The sequence below is a fragment of the Lissotriton helveticus genome, chromosome 7 (assembly GCF_964261635.1).
Source record: "Lissotriton helveticus chromosome 7, aLisHel1.1, whole genome shotgun sequence".
Lineage (NCBI taxonomy): Eukaryota > Metazoa > Chordata > Amphibia > Caudata > Salamandridae > Lissotriton > Lissotriton helveticus.
The window spans coordinates 584,868,283-584,885,926 of record NC_136068.1 but is presented as its reverse complement, the minus strand read 5'-3'; the positions used below and the strand labels follow the sequence as shown (position 1 = coordinate 584,885,926).

Genomic DNA, 17,644 nt, shown 5'->3' with positions numbered 1-17,644 from the left:
AACTTTTGTGCCGCTGGAGCAGCGAGACACACGGGCTCCCCCTGGCGGGCAGTGGGCCTCACCGCAAGTGGGCCGGCCGCGATAGGAGCGAGCGAACGCTCCTGCGGTCTGGGGATCTGTGAAAAGAAATATACCACACGTGGCCAAGAATACAATAGAGACACACGATCCCCATAAACAAGCCCCACAGAGTATTAAGGCAATTCACCCAAAGAACACAAGAAATTTCCAGAGAAGGAAAAACAGAACTTAACTGGCTGCCCAGCAGCGAAGAAAGTGGAGGGTTTCATAAGATGGAGGACCTTTCAAGGAGTGCGTGGACAGTGTGAAAGGACTATGTTGCTGCATCCTCCCAGGGACTGATGGGAGTTGATGTTTTGAGATCAGAACTTTATTGTTTATAAAGATTTAAGTGTTTATTGATGGAAAAAATCATTTTCATCGCTCTTCTGGCTGCTGTGTGTTGGACATGGAAAATAAAGCGAAGGAAGAAAAGCCTAATCTGATCCTCCGGTCCTGACATAGACTCCCTGCTCTACTGCTGAATACTACATGGAGTGATGGAGCCCTGCTCGCAGATTGTGAAGTCCCCTCTGGGGAAAAATATATGGTGGACAAATACAAACCAAACAATTCAGCAATGTGTAGCTTTTACGAGCCATGCATTGAATCTGTCCCCACGGTTACTAATACTTTCCTCTCCATAGTTACAAACCGATTAGTAGCATTGGAGATCACGGAGCGTTTGAACAAATAAGCAGACTGGGCACATTCTCTATCAAAACAAAAGCATAACCACATAGATGCAATGGTATTATTTAGAAAGAATACACTTGATCTATTAAGTAGATATTGTTTTAGAGTTTTTCCCAGATTTGTTGCAAAATAAGCCCATGCTTTATTCCTGTAAAAGGCAATTCTTATCCTTCAGGGGATGTGACCAAAGAAAACTGTGCCTTCTGGATGAGAGTTCGGGGAAGGTTCTTAATTCTGTCTAAGGTTGACCCCTAAAATGCATTTGTGAGGAGTTCTCGTACAGTATTTTAATGCAGCCTGTGCAAACAGTTTAAAGGCTGTTGTTGACGTTTCGTAAATGGAAAGGTTAATCAGAGCTCAACACGTGCTAAATTTGTTTTCCTGCCAAATTTGTTCTTCGTATTACTGCACAGATTTGGAAAGTGTAGCTATAAAACCGACTTAGTTTCTTTGAGCAACAGGAGAGAGTAAAGCACTGCTATTGGAAAATAAATGAGTGGCATTATTATACAAACCGTTCAGTAAAAATGGTGAAAGCTGTGGTAGGCTATTGTAATTCTGAATAACTTCAAGTTTTACCTGCATTTAAATGCTAAACTGTTCAGGTACCACTAGAACCAATATTGACCACCTGCTTAATAGAAAAATAACTGTAACCTTGTAAAGTCCATTAAACCTCAAAGGTGATTGTCTAACGGGCATGATGGATTGGTCTCATTTGTGCTTTTCCCCCTTCTTTCCAGTGCACCTTGGTGCATTGCTGTTTTTGACTTATCTGGCATATTCATGCTTTCACTCTAATTTGGAAATGGTAGACTGAAGGGAAGGTGAGCCATTTAAGACTTTGTACAAGTCATTGACTTCTCTGTTTTGATGCAGGTATTTGGGGTTTTGAAATCAACAGGTAGATCTTTGTTTTCCCTTTCCATAACCTATCCGAATGAGAAACCAGGATATCTAGCTTAAAAAAGAAGAGGCGCAACCACTTCAAGTTCCTGCTTTACTTCTAGCTTCATAAGTGGGGCACACAGGTCACAAAGTGTATACAAGTACACATTAGTTGCCAGCAATATGCTTCTGATTTGAGGAGTAAACATTCCATAGAGCAAGTGAACTGGTTTGCTGTATCCTTGGTACAAGGTACTCTGAGACAGGTGACAGGAGGTCCTCGACACTACATCACCGGACGTCGCCTTCCTCACGGAAACCTGGATGAACACCTCCTCTGCACCCGACATCGCCATCCCGGACGGGTACAAGATCATCAGGAGGGACCGCGTCAACCAGACCGGAGGTGGCATCGCCATCGTCCACAGGAACACCATCTGCATCACGACCGACGCCAACGACTCCTTGGCCGCAGCCGAACATCTCCAATTCCAGATTCACACTGAGCCTAAGACGACCCTCAGAGGCACCCTCGTCTACAGACCCCCGGGACCACGCACACAATTCAGCGAAGACATCACAGACTTCATCAGCCCGCACGCCCTCCCCTCCACCGACTACATCCTCCTCGGGGACCTCAACTTCCACCTGGAGAACAACAAGGACCGCAACACCACCGCCCTGCTGGAAAACCTCGCCAACCTCGGACTCAAGCAACTGGTCAACACGCCCACCCACTACGCCGGCCATACGCTTGATCCCGTCTTCTCTTCCAGCAAGTACATCACCTTCAGCCACGCCACCGGACTCCACTGGACCGACCACAGCTGCGTCCACTTCAGCTTCAAAAGATCCACGACCCACCACCACCCGCAACAGGTACCTCACAGGAATTGGAGCAAGATCACCGCAGACCAGCTCACCACCTCCCTCAGCCAGAGCCCACCCGCCAACACAACGGACCCCAACGAAGCAGCCCGCAACTTCACACAGTGGCTGACCGCCTGCGCCGACGACCACGCGCTACTAAAGAACCCTCCCAGCAGACCCAGAAGCAAGAAGGCATCCTGGTTCACCGACGACCTCAAGGACTCCAAGAAGACCTGCCGCACCCTCGAGAAAGCCTGGCTCCTCGACCGGACCACCGACATGACCGCCCTCAAACACGCTACCCGCAAGCACCACCCGCTCATCCGCACCACCAAGAAGAAATCCCTGAAGGAACGACTGGACAACAACGCCCACGACAGCAAAGAGCTCTTCACTATCGTCAAGGAGTTCTCCAACCCCAGCACCGGCACCAACGACATCACTCCGTCACAAGACCTCTGCGACTCCCTCGCCTCGTTCTTCCACCGCAAGATCGCCGACATCCACAACAGCTTCGGCGCCCCACGCACCCAACCGTCGAACCAATGCCCCCCACCGCCACCCTTCGCACCTGGACCACGGTGACCACCGAAGACACAGCCCGCACGATGAACACCATCCACTCCGGATCACCGACCGACCCCTGCCCACACCACGTCTTCAACAAGGCCGACTCCACCATCGCACCCCAACTCCAGAACATCATCAATGCCTCCTTCAACACCGCCACCTTCCCGGAGAGCTGGAAGCACGCCGAGATCAGCGCCCTCCTGAAGAAACCTACAGCGGACCCCACCAATCTCAAAAACTTCCGCCCCATCTCGCTCCTCCCTTTTCCTGCTAAAGTCATCGAGAAGATCGTCAACAGACAGCTGACCGCCTTCCTCGAGACGAACGGATCCCTCGACCCCTCGCAGTCCGGCTTCAGAGCCAACCACAGCACCGAGACCGCCCTCATCGCAGCCACCGACGACATCCGGACTCTGCTCGACAAGGGGGAAATAGTGGCCCTCATCCTCCTGGACCTCTCCGCTGCGTTCGACACGGTCTGCCACCGCACCCTAGTCCAGCGCCTCAGCAACATCGGTATCCAAGAGAAGGCACTGGAGTGGATCATCTCGTTCCTCGCCGGAAGAACACAAAGAGTCCGCCTCCCCCCGTTTCGTTCCGAGGCCACCGAAGTCATCTGCGCCGTCCCGCAAGGATCTTCACTCAGCCCCACCCTCTTCAACATCTACATGAAACCTCTCGCAGCCATCGCACACCAGCACAACCTCAACATCATCTCTTACGCCGACGACACCCAGCTGATCCTCTCCCTCACCAGAGACCCCGACACCGCCAGAACCTGCCTACACGAAGGGATGAAAGACGTCGCAGAGTGGATGAAGGACAGCCGCCTGAAACTGAACTCGGACAAGACGGAAGTCCTCATCCTGGGATCTTCGCCCTCAGCCTGGGACGACTCCTGGTGGCCCCCAGCCCTGGGCACCGCACCCAAGCCAACCGACCACGCACGCAACCTGGGCTTCATCCTGGACCCCTCCCTCTCGATGACCAGACAAGTCAACGCCGTCTCCTCATCGTGCTTCAACACCCTGCGTATGCTTCGCAAGATCTTCCGCTGGATCCCGACCGAGACCAGGAAGACTGTCACCCAGGCACTCGTCACCAGCCGACTGGACTACGGAAACGCCCTCTACGCCGGAACCACAGCCAAGCTACAGAAAAGACTCCAGCGCATCCAGAACGCCTCCGCCCGACTCATCCTGGATGTCCCCCGACGCAGCCACATCTCCAGCCACCTGAGGAACCTGCACTGGCTCCCCGTCGACAAGAGGATCACGTTCCGGCTCCTCACCCACGCACACAAGTCTCTCCACGACCTGGGCCCCAAGTACCTCAACGACCGCCTGACCTTCTACACGCCCACCCGCCAGCTACGGTCCACCAGCCTCGCCCTCGCAGCCGTACCGCGCATCCGAAGAGCCACCGCCGGAGGAAGATCCTTCTCTTACCTGGCTGCCAAGACTTGGAACTCCCTCCCCATCCACCTTCGGCTGACTCAGGACCATCTCGCCTTCAGGAAACAACTCAAGACCTGGCTGTTCGAGCAGTAGCATACCCCTCCCCCCAAGCGCCTTGAGACCCTCCCGGGTGAGTAGTGCGCTATACAAATGGCTTGATTGATTGATTGATTGATTGAGTGTTATCTACAAGTGTTGCAGGCCTCTTCCTGGAGTAGTCTGATGGACTAAAGTTTCAGGAATCCTCCGGCTAAGGGGGCAAAATATGCATGTTTGGGGCCCTAAGCTAGGCACGCGTTTTAGCCCAGAAATGATGAAGACATCACTTAATGTTTCTGTTTCAGTAGATAATGGAGCAGATACAAAAAAATTAATCTGGCCCCCCAGTATGAAAATTTCTTACTTTTTTTAAATTTCTTTTTATTAATGCACACAAAAAGAAATCATAAACACATACAATAAATACACTGGGTTGCATTGTAATTCACTGTGCATATAGAGACGTCCTCCTGATCAAAGATGTACAGCTATGATAACAAATGGTTTCAGGGATCTTCCGACTGTATCGGGTCATCTGGCAACTCTTGAGGAGCACACATATCGCCCCTATACTGATTCCATGGCCCCCAGATTTTGCCCCATTTCCTGGGTCTCCACATACACCACCCGTTCGCTAAACATACACCAATCCAAATCTTCCATCCATTTCCCTATCATAGGGGGTTGAGTCGCCCCCCACAGTTGAGCGATATTACGCTTAGCCACCCCGCATGCCAATGTGGCCCACACCTTTCTATGGGGGGAGAGGTCAGATGGCTCCCAGACATTCAAGAGGCACCGCCGCGCCTCTAACTCAAAACACACGCCCCACACCTTGTGCACCTTGGCATGAATAGCGGACCAATACCCTCTCAGAAGAGCACAGTCCCACAGGATATGGAAAAACGTTCCAGCCTCCCCACATCCTCTCTTACACACGTCACTCTCCGCCAAGCCCATTCGCACCATCCGGGGGCCAGTAACATAGCAGCGGTGGAGGATCTTCAATTGAACCAGACGAAGTCTCATTGGAATTGCAACGACCCTTGGTGAGGCCACCGCCTCCCTCCAGTCCTCATCCTCAAGGATCAATCCATCAGCAGTCTATTGGTCTCTAAGAACCACTAGGAGATCCTCCACGATTAACAAGTTTTTTATAAATCAAGGAGATCGTCTTTGTTGGAAGATGCCCGTCCAACACTCGATCCACTAAGGGGGATGCCTCCGGGAGCGTCACGTCCCCGGGAATTCCGGCCCGCAACGTATGCCTAATCTGGAGGTAGCGAAACTTCTCGCTCCCTTGCAGTTGATATCGTTCCTGCAACGTTTCAAACTGTAGGACCCCATCCCTACCCCACATGTCACCTACTCGGGAGATCCCAATGAGGTCCCATTTATCAAAACCCTTGGACTTCCATAAGCTTCCCAGGCGCTCCGCTTTCCAGAGGGGCGTAGCCAATGTAATCCTCCCTTCCCACTTGAGGGAGCGATTGGCCTCATGCCAGACCTGCACTGCAACCGCCGTTGGTCTCACGAGGGGAAAACGCCCGCGCCTAGCATACAATGCTCTAGTAAACTCCCTGCATGGAACCTGACCCCGATCCATTGCATAGCCGGGATCCATGGGTGAACCATATATGGCGTGATTAACCGCTGCCAACTGCAATGCCCAATAATACTTACGGATATCCGGCAGACCTATCCCCGTCATACCACGGCAACGTCAATTTCGCGAAAGCAATTCGGGGTCTTCCATCCCAGAGAAGCCGTCTCTGAAGAGACGTAACCTCCCTGAAATACGACGGAGGAACCGGGTCCAGTGAGTTTTGGAGCGCGTACAGAAAACGGGGAAGGGCCATCATCTTAAACAGGACCGCACGACCAAGAAGGGGGATAGGGAGGGACTTCCATCGGGTCACATCCCGTCGAAGCTGGGCGAGGGGCGGTAACAAATTTTTGGAGTATCTACTCCGAGGGTCAAGGGAGATAAAGATGCCTAGATATTTAAAGCCCACCGTTTCCCGACTGACCGGACATCTCGGAGGAACTACCGGGGGATCACCACTCAAAACAAAAAGAACCGACTTTGTCCAGTTAATGGCGAAGCCAGAATACCTACCATAAACCTCCAGGATATCCAGGAATGCTACCAACGAAGATCGAGGGGAGGTCAAATACAACAGAATATCATCAGCATAAAGCGATATCTTGTCCTCCCACTCAGACGTCCATCGGAGCCCCCTGATAGACCTGTCCCAGCGGACCCAGGCCGCCAGCGGCTCGAGTGCCAAAGCAAATAACAGCGGGTAAAGAGGACATCCCTGTCTGGTGCCCCTTCCCAACGCAAAGTCAGCCAACCTATGGTTAACAACTATTCGAGCCAATGGGCCAGAATACAAAAGGCGGACCCAAGACACGAACTCCGGGCCAAAGAACATCTTACCCAGGACAGCAAAAAGATACGGCCATTCCACCCTGTCAAACGCCATAGTGGCATCCAAGGACAACAAAACCGCCGGCTCATGTATATGTGAAGCACCTCCCAGAACCCCATGCAACCTATGGAGATTGAGTGCCGTATTTCGGCGAGGCATAAATCCGGACTGGTCCGGGTGAATCCGTGGCGTGATGACCTTCACAAGCCGGGTCGCCAACAGTTTAGCCAAGACTTTAGGCTCAACATTTAACAAGGAGATCGGCCGGTATGAAGAGCACTCTGTTTTCGGCCTGCCTTCCTTGTGCAGGACTATGATGTTCGCTACACGCTGATCATACGGGAGGTGACCCCTCCCCCTACTTTCCTCAAACATGTCTCTAACGAAGGGAGTCAACTTATTCGTGAAAAATTTCTTTTTACAATTATTCTAGAAAATTGGCAGTGTTTTAATATGTTTAACCATATTTGAACATTGCAGTTATGTTCCATTATCCCTTTAAAGAATGCATTCAAGTACATGCTTGCGGACATGCAATGGGCAGTGTGGTCTTGCTAAAGTGTAAAACTATTCACAGTGTGATTCTTTATCTGAAATGAGATGGCGGGAAAGGGGGGTTAAGGATTATTTGGAGGCCCTCCCCCTTTGACACCTACTCCCAACAAGGCTATGAGTGATAAAAGATGTTAGTGATGCCACCTTACAGAGTGGCTTTTTGCCGCTCTGTCTTTTTATTAGCATAGTGATTCTCTTGGCCTGTGTCTGGCGCCCTAAATGGGACCACGTAAGGCCCTTCCCAGAGGGGCCTGCCCCCTACTTTGAAGGCCTCTGCCTTATTGTATATCCTAGTCAGAACTCAGTGGTCTAAAAGAGTGTCTACAAACCGCATACACACACACACTAAACCCCAGTGGTTGCTAGGGAAGGGCACAAGATGCTAGGGGTATTCAGGGTGAGCTGGCCTCCAAGTAAGACATGTACACACAAAAAGAAGCTACTCTGAATGAATGATTCTAAAGAAGAAGGCGGCGCACTCAACCTCTTTCTGTGGGGTACTGGGCATATCAGAAAATATAAAGGACAGTCCTCACACACCACCAGGTGTCATGCTTCATCATTGACAGTCCTCGCTCTCTAGAAACCGCGTTTGGTCGCTCTCTAGAAACCGCGTTTGGTTGAGAGCGGGCCTTCACCTGAAGACAGGGAGGCACTACTAAAAGCTAAGGGGGGGGTTGGGGGGGGGGGGTCGTGAGATAAGTGAAGGTTTAAAAATGAATGCAAGCCAAATGTAATTTATTTGTAAGGTTTTTGCTTAATAATAAAACTAAAGTGTGGGGACCAAGGGGTTTAGTACCCCATCCATGCCGTCAACATGTTTCTGCCATAATGGCCAGGAGGATCCGTGGCATTCATCGGGACTAGATCTAAGGGCTCCTATCTAGTCTCCTATGACTATGATGTGTCCACTATGTAGGATGACCATCGGCAATCTCTACTAAATTAACTTGAAACCTGTAAAATAAAGTCCTTCACAGTTTCTGATATGCCCAGCACCCCACAGTAAGAGGTGTAGTGGGCCTTCTTCCATGTTTAAAATCCGACATTCATTAAGGGTAGTTTCTTTGTGTGTACATGTCTACAAACTGCACCTGTTCCTACCCTGTTAGTTTATCCATTTACAAATAAATGTCCTTCTTGCATGGATACTTATCTGATAGTGCAAGTATTGGTACAAGATGACACATTCAGATGTGAGCCCAGCTATTAAGCAAATGTAGCACAGCGTCCAGTTGGGGCATGCATGTTGATTTGAGAGTCCTTTATCTGGAGCAAGCTGGTACCTTGACCATAGCTGGTTTTATGGATTGCCACAAATGGATACATCTGTACACACTCATAACCTTGTAAAGCAATCGTGCTTGGCCTTCCTGGCAAGAATATTCAACTGTGCCCTATTACTTGCTGGAACTATCCTAACAGGGCCTTGGCTAGTTAACATCAATCTCTCCATGTCAGTGAAAAACAAGCATGCAGTCTGTCACAGCATAGTACAGTACACAGGTAGCATGAAGTCTATACTGTTCCAGATAATTAAGAAAAGGATTGTTAAACCATAGCCAAGCACTGGAGCATATGTGCTCCCTGGGGGACTTGAAACACCCCGTAACAGTGTTCGACTGAGGCATACGATCTCTTCCTGGTAGACGGACACCAAAAATCAGGCTTTCATGGGCACCATCGTACTGTGATTTAAATGCTGCAACTCTTAACAAACCACCCATTTAATGGGTGACAGCAAAAGTCCTTGGTATGGCATACTTGTGCTATCGCAAAACAGCCTACACTAAAATTATGCAAGCAGATTTTGCAGTGTTTTGAAAGTGTGATTATGTGAACTAGCCATAAAAGTCCCTCCGTTAATCCCAGTAGAGCGTAGAATTAAAACCTCTGCACCATGCATTGGGATTCCTAAAGGAAAGATCCAAGTTGCCACAGAAGGTGTTCCACCACAAGTACCAAGCAGGCGCACTTTAACTTGTAGATAGTCTGGTAACCAGAGGTCAGATAGAAAAAGTTTGTGCCAATGTCTTAGTCCATAGCCCAAGTCTCAGGAATGCTGTCAATCAACAGCAGAGGACAGAACTACTGAACTTGCCCTTCAGCAGACCCAGGAAAACTTGGCAAGCACTCAAGGCAACCTAACATGATTCAGCAAGTGAGAAATGACAGAGGGGTGGGGGGCCATAAACCCCATACAGCTTCATCTGTTCCACCCCTGTACTGTATACCTTAACGCGTCTAAAACTGCTCTGGACCTCTAGAATGCTTAAGTCTTGCCTTCCTGAATTAGACAGAAACTCTGGTGCTGTATATTTATCGAACTCTTATTGCCTTTAACATCCAACACACTAGTATGCAGCAGTTGAATAAATGTCAACATGTGGTTATCCTACGATCTTGGTTAGTGTTGATTGCCTTAATCCTCTGTGTGTTGGCCTCCATTTTGCCTTCTTCCCACACCACTCATGTAAGCATACCTTGTTCTCGTTCAATCCTAAATCTGTTGAATTGCATGCGCCAAAGACTAGACTGAAAAAGCCTTTGAAAAATAATGCGGTCACTTCTTACTTAACAGCCCGTATCCCTTACTTTTGCATTACTATTTGTTCTAACCCAGGTCTCTTTAGCCACTGCTGGGTAAAATGCGGGGAGCACATTCTATGTTCAATTTACCTGTTAGTGTAATGCCTTCTTTTTTGTGATCTTCCTTCATGTGAAAGGACTTACTATTGGCTTAAAAAAAGAACACATTGCCTCCCTCTTTTGCTTCTAGCATTTAAGACTGTGTTTAAGCAGGACATGCATTGCAGTGGACAGTTTAGGTGGATGACCTCTACTAGTCCTGCTAGTCTTGCTCTGAGAAATGTTTATTTTTAGAAAGTGTTCATCAGCATAATTTCCCTAACCAGAGAAATTACCTCGATGAACACATTTAGGGAGCCCCTGCCACTTGGAACTGGCTGCATTAAAAACCGGAGTTATGAGCCCATTATGATTGGAAGTCCCCTTATCCACTCGGGTGTGGTCATGAGCTATCTTAGGAAAAACAATGTGCCTGTTATTTTTCCTCTCGCAACGAGGAGGAATTACATGGCTAAAAATGGGGGGAGGTGGTCAGGGGGCCCATAACATGGCAAATGTACACAGATAGGCCTCTTTAATTTTTGACATTTGATTTACCATCCAATTGCGAAACTAACAGTCTTCAGTTTTTCAGCAAACGTATAGGTGTCACTAAAGCACTCTGTATTGCACCTGTTGCTTGTAAAGAAGACATCTGGTAATGTCTTTCGGCTTTGGACTTTGATGCATCCAAAAATATTAGATGTTGTGAAGCCTACAGTGTGAGAGCCTTCCTAGTAGTTACACCAACCTCAATGGGAATCTGTGAATGGCTTCCTCCACCTAATCTAAGTCTGCTTCTTGCTTCTCTGCCTCAGTGTGTTACTGCCTGCTACTTCCTGCAACCAATGGCTGTGCCGCCTAAAAAAAAGACTGAAGTGGACATTCATTCTTACTTGAGTCCAATGACCAGTCAAAACCACCAAACTCAATCGGTTTCAGTCTGCAGAAGCGTATGCAGGCGCTGGGTTAAGGTCCTCTTAAGCCAGTTACTGTTGCCATGTTTGTTCTGCCATATAGAACTCGATCTTGTGCACAGAATCTTCGATCAAATAGGGAGCCCTTGTGTTGGAAAGTGGGTTATTAGTAGGGGCAAATGTAGGTCTGCCACTGGCAATAAGGCCACTAACACATGATAGGTCTTAGAAAATGATTCCTATGCTCAACCCTTGGTAACGTGGCTGCGAGCAGACAGGCTTAACTTCAAAGACTGGTATGTAAAGCATTTAAAAACACAATTTCAGTAAATAATGAAGACACAACACATAATAAAAATCCAGCACCAATATATAACAATAGGAAATATTTGTATCTTTAAAATGACACCAAAATGACAAAAATCCAATGTAGGGAACTGGAGATATGAATTTTCAAAGATTTAATAAAATATAGCACTTAGAAGATTATAGCACCATATTGTGATAACTGCTCGCGATACACCAGGCCAAAGTGTCAGGGCGCCACTTCCTCAGAGTCTGTACGTGCTCTATGGGCCCACCTCACGGTACCGCCAATTCAGGATGCTATCACAGCACTGAAAGTTAGTGACCAAGTGGGGGAAAGGGTTTGATGAAGGGAACAGCTGGGAGGGAGACCTGTAAAACAAACAGATAAACATACAAACAATAACAATCAGTATAAATAATTCTCAGTTACCAGACTCTGCTACGCAAAGTCTTATTGCTAATGAGTCTCTACTTTAACACAAGCCCGTGATACAAGTTATACAAAAAATACACTTCCAAGGAATGTTACAATCACACCTTCCTAACATTAAAGTTCAATAATATACAGAGCATATATTCATAATTATGACACAGTACACAAATGAGCCCCTGTGCGAGCTTGCCCAAGCGCTTAAAAAATCAACATATCAAGAGCACCAAAGGACTAATCCGAAAGTTACACATACACTATGCCAAATGAACCCAGAGCACTAGTCCCTGTGTTCACCAACTAAATAAGCAAACTGAGCAGAGCTCTAGATAGTAATCGCTGGACCTAATGCTAGACAACACAATGTTTTAATGAATTCCAAAACGCGCAATCAGAAGTGTGTGTGTTCATACAATAGTCAAAATAAACTCCAGAGCGCATTGTTGTATGCTTGCCAAAATGTAGTATGCAAAAGTGCTGCCAAACACTGAATGCAGCCAGTGAGCTCCAAAGCGCACCGAATCCCAACAAGGAAATAAAGTTACTCTGTTGCCTACAAACAGAGGCTTACCTGCAGGCTCAAAGTAAATTGGAATGAACTCACGAGTCAGCAAAGGAGAGAGAAGCTGCTCCCACACAGGATCCAGAATAGTGAGCCTCGCCCAATGGGTGTGACTCCTTTTATAGGCAGACAACACCCATAGGCAACCACACCCAAAGTGACTGCTGTGTGGGGATTCTGGGATATGACCACACCCATAGGCAACCACACCCAAAGTGACTGCTGTGTTGGGATTCTGGAATATGTAGTCCCCTATAGTTACAACCAGAAGGGAATAAGTAGAACACATGAAGGAAAATGAATAATGAAAGGAAAATACAAAGAAAACATACTTCAGTGCTTAATGTACATGTACAGGAGACCGCAGCCACCATTTAGCAACAGGAAAATGTAGTTTCCCAAATCATACCACAGTGGGTGCGGGCCCTAGAACACGCACCACAGAGGCGACGCTAACACAAAGTCAAAGTTTCTGGGCGGGCCCGATGGAGCCCTGAGCGGCTACAGCTCGCCGGAGGTCCCGGTCTCAATTTCTACCTTCACACTTAGGAGCTTTTCTCCTCGAGGCCCCTCGAAGCTCCCAACCAGTCCAGATTCGGTGAGGGTTGGCCGGCTTGACTCGTGACGAGGTCCCGGGCAACTTCCCTGGCGTGGACTTAGAACATTTCTCAAGATCTCTTCAGCAGGGCAACCCAGGAATCAAGGCCGGCATGTGATGGAAGGCAGGTGGCTTGGCTCTCGCCGTTGCTCCCGATCACCTTTTCTACGAGCGGACTTAAAAACTTTTCTGGAGCTTTTTCTCGCGGGGTCTCTCGATGTTCCTCATGTAGCTGGACCTGGTGAGGGTTCGCCAGCTTCAGATTTTCTCTAGTCCCGGTCGATCTCTGAAAGTTGGAGCGATGGAGCTTTTAGCTGGACGAACCTGGTTGGCTTGGCCGTCTCGCGGTTGAAGGCAGACTGCCTGGCTGGCCAGCTTGAGTCGGCCCCTCGATGGAGCTTTTTTTCAAAGTTGGTCCAAAGTTCTCCAAACTTACTGAACTTCTGCCTGAAGTTCCTCAAGGGGTCCAACGTGTCTCAAACTCACTCCAAGGGTCTGGAATCTCCAAGATGGTCCTTGAAAGTTGAGGACTTCAGTTCCCACAATCCACTGGTACAAAACCCTTACAAATCCACTGATGGTTCTCCACGGTGTAGATTTAGTTGGTGATGTTCAAGATAAGCTCTTTTAACCTGTAGCTTTCAGAGAGCCCACTCTTTAGTTCTTTTTCAGCAAGGTAATCCACAGGGCTGTAGTTTCAAATGGTGCAGTGTTCAGAGGTCAGGCCTTAGAAATCGTTGCACAGCAAAACCTCTCAACAAGGCACTTCTTGCTGCAGTAAGTTTCAAGCCGCAGATCTGGAGGGCTCTGCCCCTCTCCGATACTTATTCCTAGTTCTCTGGGTCAAGTAGGTGGTCACTTCTGACCAATGGGAGCAGGGTAACTCCTCCAAGATATGACCACATCCTGTAGAGCGAGGCATTATTTTTTCCCAGAGTGCATCAAATCTTCCAAATCCATAATGGCTGATTTTCCAGCAAGGAGGTAAGAGCTGGCTAAACACACCCCTAGGATGGCTAATTACTTAAACTCTTCCCCCCCCCCCGCATCTGCTCATACCGTCCTTAATCCTACCATCTGCCTAAGGTGGGAAGTTCAGAGCTGTAAATGACAATGATCTCTATTCTCCTCTTTGAAGAATATAGTTTACGACTCCTCACCCCTGGCCTGGCATTCCTATGGAACAGCACACTTCCCTGCCAGCAGAGCTGGTTAACCCCAGGGGCTCTCTATCACCTCTTCAAGGCAGCCTGGCTAATCCACTTAACTCTGATCATTGGTAACTTGTAACTGATGTAAGTTTGCAACCAAATGGAACCTTATGTAAAGCGCTCTGATACCTTCGGGTCTAGCAGTGCCTTTTAAAACTCTTTAAATAAATGTACACTTTAGGAGAAATTCAACAATGTGATATTGTTTGATCTATTAATGCCATTCTATGAAGTCTTTCAATGGCATTTCTAGCCCTCTCCTATCAAGAGTAATTAATCAATAACTTCCTGCCATGTTAACCTATGTAACGGGATTTGCAATGGGAAAAATGACTTGGGCCATTTTTCCATCACCAGGACTTACAAAAATATATTTTATAACTACTTGCCTTATATCTACAGGAACCCCACCCCCTGTGAAACTAAGGGGGACCTTAGGGGTTCTGAATCTTTAGAAATATTGCAGATTCTCCCTCCACAGTGCTCCTAGCATCAAAGTCGAATTTGAGCAGCACTTTACCACAATGTGGGGAGTGAATTGTGAAATTTCACTTTACTCAGGCATATCAAAACTTATTTTATAAGGATGTACCTTATAAATACCTGACCCCTCACCCCTGGGTTACCTAGGGGAGACCTTGGGGGGTCCCTAATATTTAGTTATTTATTTATAGGTTTTCTATAGCGCTAACCAGACCCGAGGGTATCGGAGCGCTTTACAGCATAAAAACATTTATAACAAAGAAACATTTATAACAAAATACAGGACAAAGGCGTTGTAGGAAGAAAAGTTCAAAAAGGAAGCTTAACAGTTCTGCTGGGTGTCGGAGGAGTGCCATTGAGGAAGAAAAAGTTCAAAAGGAAGCGTTACAGTTCTGCTGAGTGCCCAAGGTGCGCCGTTGAGGTTGAAGAGGTCGAGGTGTGGCAATGAGGACAAGGGGTCAGAAGGTAGTCTCAAATCCCAGGGAAAGGCAAGACTTATGCAGGAAAAGATCTCTTTGCGGTGCCGACCCAGGGGATGAGAGTTCAGAGAGAGGGTAGGAGGTGGGAAGTGGTTGAATTCGATGGATGAAAGGCTGTGCCAAAAACATTGTATGTTATCCATTTTTAAGTGCCCCAAACACCAAAGTCGAGTTTGGGCACAATTTACTTTTTAAAAGTAGTCCTGGCACCCAGGGCTGCTTTTAAACTGACCTCAGACTCCAGCAGTGCACCCATGCAAGTGCAGAAAGAGCTGCCGGCCTCTAAACTGCCATGCCCTAGGGTACTAGGGACTTTTAGGTAGTTGCAATCCCCCTGCCCTATTATATAGTAGGGGCCTATAGGGTCAGTCATGCCAATCACAGGGGTACCCCACCATACCATTGTGTACCCTAGTGTATGTAGATGTTTTAACTGTATTCTAATGTCTTTCATCATAGCACTGGCCCTGGGCCTGGTTAGGCAGAGCCCAGGGTCAGTCAGTTACCACCAGTATCAGTCAGCAAGCAAAAAGTTGGGGAGGGGGTGCCCAGGGCACAGGATGACTTTGCAACACCTTGACAACAGGCTGCATTACAATATTTTATTATGATTTAGAACTCGGAGGTCCACATAAATACGAACAAAAAGTAATACAAAAACGCATACAATAAAATGTATACACATTTTATTTTATTTTTTTCCATTTAGCTTTATTCGATTTTTAAAATACAAAATCATAAAAGCATTCATTTAAAAACACATTAAAAAAGGATCTGTACATGTGGTATTGGATGCTATAAGAAAGATGGTATAATGTAATACAATTCATGGGAGGCTTAATTGGGACTCATCCCATATCTCCCGGCCCCCACACATACCAAGGGTCATACACTGGATCAAGTGTTCTCAACCGTCCCGATTAAAACTTCCACTCCCGTGCCAGTTCTGTGGTCAGACCACTATTTAGTGGACTTTCAGATCACCCTCTCCGAAAAAGTCTTTTCTAGTGGGCATTCCCGCAAAATGCAGAATGTCAGAGCCTTCCATCGTGTCTCTCCAGACATGCTGGCGCAGGCCTTACTTTCCTACCTGTGCCAGCGGACAGGCACTCTAGAGACTGATCTGGAGCACCTACAGACCTGGCTTCTTCAGCTATTTGATGAACTGGACCCACCCCTAGCCGACCGCATAAATTCCTCCCGAGCATCTGCTCCTTGGTTTTCTCCAGCTCTGGCTGAGAAGCGGCGGCAGTGTAAAAAAGCAGAAAAAACATGGCGTCGGCACTATGATTCCATATCTAAGGTAGCATATAGAGAATCCATCAAAGAGTACCATCATGACATCACAGCAGAAAAAAAGTCTTACTTTGCAAGAAGAATTGAGGCAGCCACTAACTCATGTAAAGAAATATTTCTGATAGTGAAGGAATTCACTTCTCCCTCCTGGTGTACCCCCAGAAGCTTGCATTCTGAGCATTGGGTTACTGAGTTAGCTAACTTCTTTGCCAGTAAAATTAAATCCATCCAGGCTTCTTTCTCTGCTGTTGGTGTGGTCACAGCCCGGCAGCGTCTCGACCTATACTATCTTCAGACGCTGAGGGGCTCTCCCTTTTGAACTTCCCGCCCCTCACTCCTCAGGCCTCCTTGGACCTTCTTACGAAGTTAAAATCAGGCTCCCCTCTTGACCCCTGCCCCGCCAAATTTCTTGCAAAAGTTGCTCATGTGATCAACCCCCTAGTCAATCCGGTGCTCAATCTCTCCCTTAGCACAGGGGTGGTGCCACAGTCCTGGAAACAGGCTCTTATTCTGCCACTCCTGAAAAAATCCACTCTGGATCCCACTGCCCATGCAAACTATAGAACTATCTCCCTTCTGCCAGCATTTGCGAAAATTGTCGAGAAACATGTCCATTTAACGCTCACCAACTTTCTGGAGACGCATAATATTCTGCACCATTCGCAGTCGGGTTTTCGATCTAACATGAGCACTGAGACAGCTCTACTAGAAGTCACGGAGGCTATCAAGGAAATCTTGGACTCCGGGGGCAAAGCAATGCTGGTAATGTTGGATCTCTCGGCGGCCTTTGACACCGTCCCCCACGGCCGCCTCCTTTTTAGACTCCGGGAGATTAGCCTGAGGGGATCGGTTTATAGTTGGTTTGAGACTTTTCTAGCTGACCGCCAACAAACGGTCTGGGCCCCCCCGTTCTCTGCTACGGTGCCGCCACTGGAGATGGCTGTTCCCCAGGGCTCAATTTTGAGCCCAACGCTTTTCAACATTTATATGGCCCCTTTGGCGGCACTGGCGGAGGCCCATGGAGCTCAGATCGTGTCGTACGCTGACGACACCCAGCTCCTTTTCTCGTGTGACAGGGGCTCTGATTTTGATGGTGAGATCGTCAGAGGCTGTCTGGAGGCAGTATTCGACTGGTTTCAGCGAAACAGCCTCAAGTGTAAC

The 17,644-nt window shown here is 48.0% G+C and overlaps 1 protein-coding gene across 3 annotated transcripts in view; it reads left to right on the top strand.

The window, feature by feature from the left end:
• The window catches only part of FAM53C (family with sequence similarity 53 member C), a 138,787-nt gene that overhangs the window by 48,663 nt on the left and 72,480 nt on the right, over positions 1-17,644 (top strand). The gene's annotated exons all lie outside the window — the stretch shown is intronic.